The sequence below is a fragment of the Podarcis pityusensis genome, assembly GCF_964106645.2.
Source record: "Podarcis pityusensis genome assembly, chromosome: 4".
NCBI lineage: Eukaryota > Metazoa > Chordata > Lepidosauria > Squamata > Lacertidae > Podarcis > Podarcis pityusensis.
The window spans coordinates 59,662,679-59,671,979 of record NC_138027.1 but is presented as its reverse complement, the minus strand read 5'-3'; the positions used below and the strand labels follow the sequence as shown (position 1 = coordinate 59,671,979).

The 9,301-nt window shown below is 40.7% G+C and overlaps 1 long non-coding RNA gene across 1 annotated transcript; it reads left to right on the top strand.

The window, feature by feature from the left end:
* The first annotated feature begins 607 nt into the window (after positions 1-607).
* Positions 608-7,014, top strand: LOC308476653. Its single transcript, XR_013986034.1, has 3 exons — positions 608-856; positions 2,372-2,896; positions 5,720-7,014. It is a non-coding gene; the product is annotated as an uncharacterized lncRNA (long non-coding RNA).
* The last annotated feature ends 2,287 nt before the right edge of the window (positions 7,015-9,301 follow it).

Sequence of the window (9,301 nt, the reverse complement as noted above, 5' to 3'; positions counted from 1 at the left end):
GGTCAAATTGCTTAAGTATCCTGAAGCAGGATCTAGCTCCACTAAACCTGCAGCCTGACTTGACCCCCCTTCCCCTTCCCAGCAGCCCAGTAAGTTGTACCTGCTCCCCTTCAACCAGTGCATTTGAACTTCTGTTCCTCACATTGTGGCACCTCACTTCTGGAGGGTTCTGTTATGCTTTTCAATAAATCTAAGCATGGGGTAAAATGGGAAATCAGAAAAATATAACTACAGTGGTACCTTGGTTCCTGAACAGCTTAGTTGTCAAACCAGTTGGCTCCTGAACACTGCAAAACTGGAAGTAAGTATTCCGGTTTGCAAACGTTTTTTGGAAGCCAAATGTCCGACACAGCTTCCGTGGCTTCTGATTGGGTGCAGGAAGCTCCTGCACCCAATCGGAAGCTGCACCTTGGTTTTTTAATGGTTTTGGGAGTCGAACGGACTCCTGGAACGAATTAAGTTCGAAAATGAAGGTACCACTGTATAGGCCTAGGGCAGGCGTGGGGAGCTTTTTTTTTCAGCCTGAAGGACACATTCCCTCATGGGCAACTTCCCAGGGGCCACATGGGAATAGGGCCAGAGGCAAATGGGGGAGGGGCAATGGATGTGGCTCCAACTTTGGTGTAGTAGGCAACATTCAGCCATGGAAAACCCATATTTCCTTCACCCACACTCACAAACACAACGCTCTGAAGCTGCACTGAGGAAGCATAGACAAGATCAACTTAAAAACCACACAGCAGGCTGCGCAAGCAGAACAGAAACTAAAAACACCGTGCCTGAGAGTTAACTCAGGCAGCTCCTCGTACAGCAGGCCAGGAGAGCCAATACACTGCACTCTCCACACTGCATCCAGGTAAGCAGAAGACACTATTGCTTTGAGGACCCATTTCCACCAGGAAGAAGCATTTGAGAAGGGCATGGGAGGGTGTGACCTGGGGAGAGGCATGTGTGAGGAGGAGCATGGCCTAAGAAGAGTCCCAGGGGTCTGGCAGAGAGACCTGAGGGGTTACATGCAGGCCCCAGGACTGAGGTTCCTCATCCCTGAAAAAGAGGGACAAGAACGTATCCTTTTCACTGCACTTTGCAAAATTCTGTAATCTAAACCCTGAGAGAAGCAACGAGAGCACGAGATTGCTTGTTAATATTTTAGAACCTGAACCTGAACGGCTGTCTCAGATACAAAAATCACTTTCAGCTGTCAAAATATCCCATGCAATTTCCCAGAGCATAAAAGCAGAAGGTCTGTCAGATGTGAAAGGTGGTAAGAAAGGCTGTGGTATTTACTCCTACATTGTCAAATAAATTCTGCACCATAGTTGAATTCCATATGTGCAGCACCCTGGAATCTTGGATAAAACACCAGATAATACTGGCCAGATATTGCAGCATTAACCACCATTACAGTGACTCTTGCAGCTCCTGAGCCGAATGGGAGTGTGGGAGTCTTTGTATATTACCCAGTCCTATGATTTGAGTCCATGTGGTGTAGTGGTTAATGTTGGACTAAGACCTGTGAGACCAGGGTTCAAATTCCCATACAGCCATGAAGGTCACTGTGTCACCTTGGGCCTAACTTAACACTCAGTCTCGTTGTGAAAATAAAATAGCGAGGGGGGAAACATACATGCATGCCACCTTGAACGCCTTTGTGGGGGAAGATATCATATAAATCAAATAAATAATGTCTGAAGAGGACTTTCTTCAATAGAGATACACACTGTCCATTCTGACAGCTGTGGTCCAACTCAGATGCAGATTACAAGGTGTTATTTAAAGGTCGAAAAAGAAATAATATAATGTACAGTTTAGGGTGCAAACCTGTGGTCCTTGGAAGGTGACCCAGGAGGCATAGGATATTGGGGGTCTTCCTTCCCACAGAGACAAGATGTGTCTTTGGAAGCCTTTTTGGTATAACTGCTGTCCCTTCACCATCAGTGCTCCAATGGTTGTAAGGAGATAAAATGAGTGTGAGTGGGGTGTGTCAAGAGGCAACCCCTCCCACCTCCTGTCCTGGTCAGCGCATGACTGGCATGGCTCTGGAGCTGGTGTTTCTTCCAGCCTGGATTCTCCAGTTGGGTTGCTCTGTCCATTATTACAACCAGGAGGGGCGCCATTTAAATCATTTGCCATTGGCACAGAAATGCCTTGGGCCATCTCTGGGTGTTTGTGCCCTAGCTCTCTGCTTGTTCCATGTATATTCAATAGCATAGAGGTTTGTGTTAAGTGAAGTCTGACCACAGGAACAAATTACCTTGCCTTTAAGGCTAATTTAAGCCTGAGGGAACTGGTTGTTTAGCAGGGAGTTGAATGCACATGTGGCTTCTCAATCAATAATTATGACTTCCAACAATTTCTGGAATCTCCACAGGACTATCAGCATTCCAGAGCAGAGGTGAAGGCAGGGGCGAATTCCTTCCTCTCCATTTTTTTTCCTCCAGCACCCCATGGAAAAATTCTTTCAGAAGAATGCCTTGCTCTTCACAGGTGCTTTATGGCTGATATTTCATAGGAAAGAAGCAATCAGGTAGCATGCAGAGTTCTACTTGAGCGTGAATAATATACCACATCCTCTGTTGCCAGAAGCATGAGGGTTTCCTGTTGATTTTAGTAAGAGGTGAATTTTACTTGCTTTCACATCTTCATTGTAAGCTGAAGGTGAGGAAGTTTTGAGAAAACCTGCTCAAAAAGCCAGCTTATGGAAACAGAATCTACGATTACAACCCAGAGCTTTAGATCATCCTCTGTTTGGTATCACATCACTAAGGTGAAGAAGCGAACAATATTTTTTTAAAAGGAAAATCATTACCATTTGGGGGCTTACAAGAAATTGTGGGAAGATGGAGGATAAATGATGGGAAAATTAATGTAATACCCTGAGACTCCTGAGTTCCAGGTCTGTTATTTATTGTTTACTTATTTGCTTTATTTATATCCTGCTTTTCCTCCAACAAGCTCAAGGCAGCATACATAGTTCTCCATCGTAGGTTAGAGTTAAGGTTGGCGACTGGTGAATTTTATGACTGAGTGTATATTTGAGCATAGATCTCCCCAGGTCTCGTCTGGCACTCTAATTAGGAGTTGCCAACATTTTTGAATCTGTGGGCATATTTCATATTTTTCATCAATCACAAAATGTCTGCAGTAGGGGTGTGGCCTGTCCATACATCTTCTGCTTTGTTCTGGGATGCTTCTCTAACAATACTGCATTATTGCCCGCTGGAGGGGCACTCTTGGACTATAGTGCAACAAAAGTGGGACACACACACACACACAAAGCACAGGACATGCACTGATTAGAAACTTAGCAACACTCTGCATGAACAGTGTTGAAAGCAAGGTCACATATATACAACCAACCTGATAACATTGTGAGCATAAATCATCACAAATGCAGAATTAAAAGGACATTTCACATAGATTCCTGATCATCACCATCTTTCTCTCTGAAGAAGCTTTCCACTGAAGTGACTACCATGTCCCCACAAAAATGGTAGGCATATCCTTTGACTGCAGAAAAGTGCAAAGCCTGGGCAAGTGCCCACCAGTCATATCTTACCTTTAATCAAGTGCACTTGTGCTCATTGATGAAGCTTAGATACTGTGTTTCACTGCCATATTTACTCATAATACATAATCTGGATTATTTCTGCTCACTTTATTGCTCTGTTGAACTTTCTACTTACAGAAGTTCCTGTTTAAATAAGGAACAAACAGTCCAGAGCCCATATGCTGTAACTTGCTGCATCTCTCCTTCTCTGCTGCCTAGGTTTTCTGGCTCTTCTCACAGAGGACTGGTTCACGTGTTACACTCAGTGGAGTGTCACCTTTTAATTTGTGAGGGCTCTCCATTCATGCGAGTTGTGTAGTAAGAGCTCACAGCTCATGAGTTTCAGACACAGTAAAGTCTGCGATTTTGGATACTATCTGGAAATCATGAAAAATGACACGGCTGAGACTCATTCATCTATCAACTCACATATTACTTTGCTCATGCAGATGAAAAATTCATGTGTATAAAAAAGTGTGTGCGTGCACACACACGCACACACAGAGGCACGTTTGGCAAAAGACAGCTGCAACTAATGCCACAATGAGACTTGACTTATTTTGAAGACAAAAACAATGAAAGGTTTCCCAGGATGGCATCTGCACAACACAATAAAAAACCAATAATGTAAACAATAATATTAAGAAGAAATAGAAAGGACTTATAAAATAGCATATGGTAATATTAAAATGCCTTAGAAAATAAAAAAAGGTTTTTTTGCCTCGTGCTAGAATCACAAAATAAGTGGGTGCCAAATCTCTCTCTCTCTTTTGCCATTCACTATAACTGTAATTGCAGGACAGGCGACAGGGATAAGAAACCTCAGGCCTGGGGGCCCAATGTGTCAATCCAGGACTTTCTATATGGCCCTCAAGACTCTCCCAAGACCAACCACTCACCCCACCTGTTCTCTGCCCTCATCAAGTCCCCTTGCCTCTTGCTTGCCTGGATGTGTTTATGTACACAAGTCTTTGCTTCTCCCCAGCCCATGACTGTGCTGTATGGAGAAGGAAAGAAGCCAAATTCTGGCCTTACTGCTTGTGGTTTATGTGGCTTGTTTCTGTTTGTGTCCCCCAACTTTTACAACCATCAGAAGGTGGGGAGAAGCAAAGCACTAGCGCATGTTATTCCCTCGTTAATTTTATTCTTAATGCTACCTGAAAATGGGGCCAAAGTTGGAGGAAAATAAAAGATGGGGGTACTTAGAGAAAGATGCATGTAAGCAGACCTTTTAACTATTTGTCAGCATAAAAACCCCTATTTCAGAGAAGTGCTACCCTGAATATTTTTCTTATGAGTCAGCGTTTTAGATATATGGCATTTTGTTTGCCCAGAAGCTATAGGATATTCCTCTTTGTACCTTGTGAATTCAATCACTTCTGGCAGGGAGGGGGTCTTGCGGTGGCTGACTTCCCAATTTAAATTCTGTTGGGCCTATGGAACAGAGATGGTTCTGTTCAGGATAGACTCTTTGTTCCCCCTCGATGAGAATTTAAAAATTGTTCCCAGTGGTGATATCATAGCCATCTACATTCCCACAGTTGCAACAATGGAAGTTATTGAGAGGCATGACATTTTCGTTTAATACTTACATTGTTACATACTTTTATTTTTTTATATATATAAAAAAGAACAAAAAAAAGTGTTTTGACAAAGAATGTTAGAATGATAGAAATATATTGTTGGAAGAGATTCCATGACTAATCAGTTTTTCATTAGCACAGCAGCTTTGGGTGGGGGCAATAGAGTTGCTCTGAATGTGGACGTAGCTGCTGGCTGTTGTGGGATGTCTCTGTATATAACAATGATGTTTCTTCCTGTAATCCTGAGCACAAGTGGGCCAGATTCAGAAAATAAGTAACTATGGGCAATGGCCATGAAGCTAGTGACCAGTGTTCAGGGATGATGGAAGCTGCTGTCCAACAATATCCAAAAGGCCACAAGTTATTCATACCTCCCATAAAACATCCCGAAAATGATCAGCTAACCAACCATTCCTTGTAAAATCTCAAAATCGAACAAATTCACATCCTGCTAAACGTATTGCAGAAACTCCTACAGGGGCAGGGAATCTGTCCTTTCGTTCTTCCAGGGATAGTGCAGTGTAATTACAATCATAATTACAATTGTCAGTGTTGTTGTTGTTATCAAGTTGTGTATCCACAGCAGTGACGAGAGGAGAAATGATCTCTGGGAGGAGTGCAGAGAGAAGAAACGCCATGGTGCATCTGCAGCAGCACAACTGGAAGCCTTCATCTGCCCCTGCAAAAACATGTCTCTCCTGCATCAGTCTCTACAGCCACAACCTTCCATCAGCTTGACTTCAACCCCAAAGGTGCACTCCTCCATTGTCTCCCAAGATATTATTATTATTATTATTATTATTATTATTATTATTATTATTATCCCAATTGACCAAAACAGAAGACACTTGAGTCAAGAAAAACATACAGATTGATATACAGAATAGAGCTCAATTTTCTCCATAATGGATATTCTGAATACTGCCACTTAACATTCATTTGGAAGAAGTGCATCATTGTGGTTTGTGTTCCTGGCAAATGATTCAGATGATCTGTTTCTTTCCCTCCAGCCACCGCTCTAAATGTAGTGCAACCAAAGCTGGTTGGTTTTCTGGGTGTGTTTTTTTTTTTTAGCTTTCCATGCTCTGAGTTGCAATGTGAATTGCACATTACACACACCAACACACACATCAATAATGGATTGTAGAAGAGGACATCAAGGCATTTTCTGAATCTTCTTACCTTTGTTCCTTTATTGCATTACTGATAGATTCCCTCCTTCTTTTAAAAAAGATGATTGAATGTTTCTTTTAAAAAAATGCTCTCTCATTTTAAATTAAGTTTTATGAATTATCTACATCACTTATAATCTGTCTGTTGCGTGAGCCAGCTAAAACTCATTAAGCATATCCTAACTATCATTTTGAACTTAATGGTTTCATCAAACGTATCTGTACCTTCACTCCTAGCATACTGGACAATGCCTTTAAGGTTCTGAGGATTAATGAAAATATCATTCTTATCTGATTGTGCCTAAATTAAATCCTCATTTGAGAGAGGTAGCCGCTTCTAATGTATTTCTAGTGGCGTTTGTTGAAATCCAACAAAACTCTGTAAAGTAAGGAAATTAAATATTAAAATGGAATACCCTGTAAAGACTTTGCCTCTTCACACGAGAGTTTTCCCAACTGGTGTTCCTCTGACTCTTTGCTAAGGAATCTACAAGTATAATGGCTGTCTTTGTTGAGGATTTTTGTGTTGGTCCTGCCACCTGGCCATCAGAAGTTGCAGACCACTGTGACCCATTGTTTCCAGACAATGAGTTATTGTTGTTTTTCGTATAAATTACAAGAGGAAAGTTCCCTGTTCAAGAGGCGTGCAACTGAAAATTTGTCATAGCAGAGACAACTGAGAAAGAAATTGAGGCATGAGTTCCTGCTAGCAGATCCTTGGATGGCTTTAAAAGAAGATCGAATAAATTCACGGAGGATAAAGCTATCAATGGCTACTAGCCATGATGGCTATGCTCTGGCTCCACAGCTGGAGATAGCAGTACTTCTGAATACTAGTTGCTGGAAACCAAAGGAGGGAAAAGTTTTATTGTACTCGGGTCCTGCTTGAGGGTTCCCTATGGGCATCTGGGTGGTCGCTGTGAAAACAGGATGCTCGACTAGTGGTCCATTGGCCAGATCCAATGGGCTTTTCTTATGCTCATATCCTGCCTCACCATTTATTTCTAGTGTTATTTATTTAACTAGTTTCCCTTTATTTTCTTTCTCTTTTGTTATTAATAATTTATTTTAGATTTTCACATTTCTATTTGTTTCCACCATACTATTCCCCATATTTTGTCAATCCCTCCTCCCCTTCCTGCCCTCCACTTCCCACAAATGCAGTTAATTATACAAATCCTGGTATGATAAGAGGGTTAAAGAAAAATTAAATAATCCAGACGTTATTCATGAAAAAAAATCTTAAATAAACTAGAAGAAAGGAGGAAGGGAATCAAAGTTTTATTTTTAGTTTATCTATTTAACAAAATCTCTAGGGACTTACTTAAATTAACTCTGTGGTTGGGCAGACCTGCTAGACCAGATTTTACTAGTGACACACTGTTCTTTATATTATTACCTTTATCCTCCCTAGCAAGGCTAATCATTAACCGATTTGAGATTTTGCTCATAAAATCTATAAGCTGTATGACAATGTGGCTATGTGAAATCAACTAAACTACTCTAAATTTCTGTGGAAAATACTGAAATTTGCATCCTAAGTACACACTTCCTGGAATGAAGAAGAATCCATGAAACAAGATTGCCATTCAATTTTGATTTTTTTTTTTTTTTTAATATAGATTTTTATTGGTTTTACAGCATTTTTTAAACAATACAAACAAATAAAAAGACAAACAAACATGTATAATTTCATAACCTTTTTTCCATAACCTTCGTTTCTCGGACTCCCCCATACCTCCCCTTTCTGCATCCCTGTTTGCAAAATTATTTCAGCAGCTTTTGAGCAATTTTATCAAATATATGTCCTCTTAGTCCTTTCTCTAACTTAATCTTATGTCACTGTTTCCCCTTTTCTCTCAGCACCTCGGCATTTTAGCATTCATCAATTTTATAATAGCTCTTAAGATAAATTTTAAATTTCTTCCAGTCCTCTTCCGCCGTCTCTTTCCTCTGATCACGGATTCTGCCAGTCATCTCAGCCAGTGTCATATAGTCCATCACTTTCATCTGCCATTCTTCCACGGTGGGTAGGTCTTGTGTCTTCCAATACTTTGCGATGAGTATTCTTGCTGCTGTCGTAGCATACATAAAGAAAATTCTATCTTTCTTTGACACCAATTGGCCGACAATGCCCAAGAGAAAGGCCTCTGGTTTCTTAGGGAAAGTACATTTAAGTACCTTTTTCATTTCATTATATATCATTTCCCAGAAAGCCTTAATCTTCGGGCACGTCCACCAAAGGTGATAGAAAGTACCTTCAGTTTCTTTACACTTCCAACACTTATTATCAGGCAAATGATAAATTTTTGCTAGCTTGACTGGGGTCATGTACCACCTGTAGATCATTTTCATAACATTTTCCTTTAAGGCATTACATGCCGTAAATTTTATACCGGTGTTCCACAACCATTCCCAGTCAGCAAACATAATATTGTGACCAATGTCCTGTGCCCACTTAATCATAGCCGATTTAACTGTTTCATCTTGTGTATTCCATTTCAGCAGCAAGTTATACATTCTTGACAAATTCTTGGTATTGGGTTCTAACAATTCAGTTTCTAATTTTGATTTCTCCACCTGGAAGCCAATTTTCCTATCTTGTTTGTAGACCTCCATTATTTGATAATAATGGAGCCAATCTCTTACTTTAGGTTTCAATTTCTCATGACTCTGCAATTTCAATTTATCTCCATCTTGTTCCAAGATTTCCCAATACTTTGGCCATTCGGCCTCCATATTGAGTTTCTTCAATGCCTTAGCCTCCAAGGGTGACAACCATCTAGGGGTTTTGTTTTCCAACAAGTCTTTATATCTTATCCAAACATTAAATAACGCTTTTCTGACAATGTGATTTTTAAAGGCCCTATGCACTTTGATTTTATCATACCATAGATATGCATGCCAACCAAATGTATTATTGAAACCTTCTAAGTCCAAGATATCTGTGTTCTCGAGGAGCATCCACTCTTTCAGCCAGCAAAACGCTGCTGCTT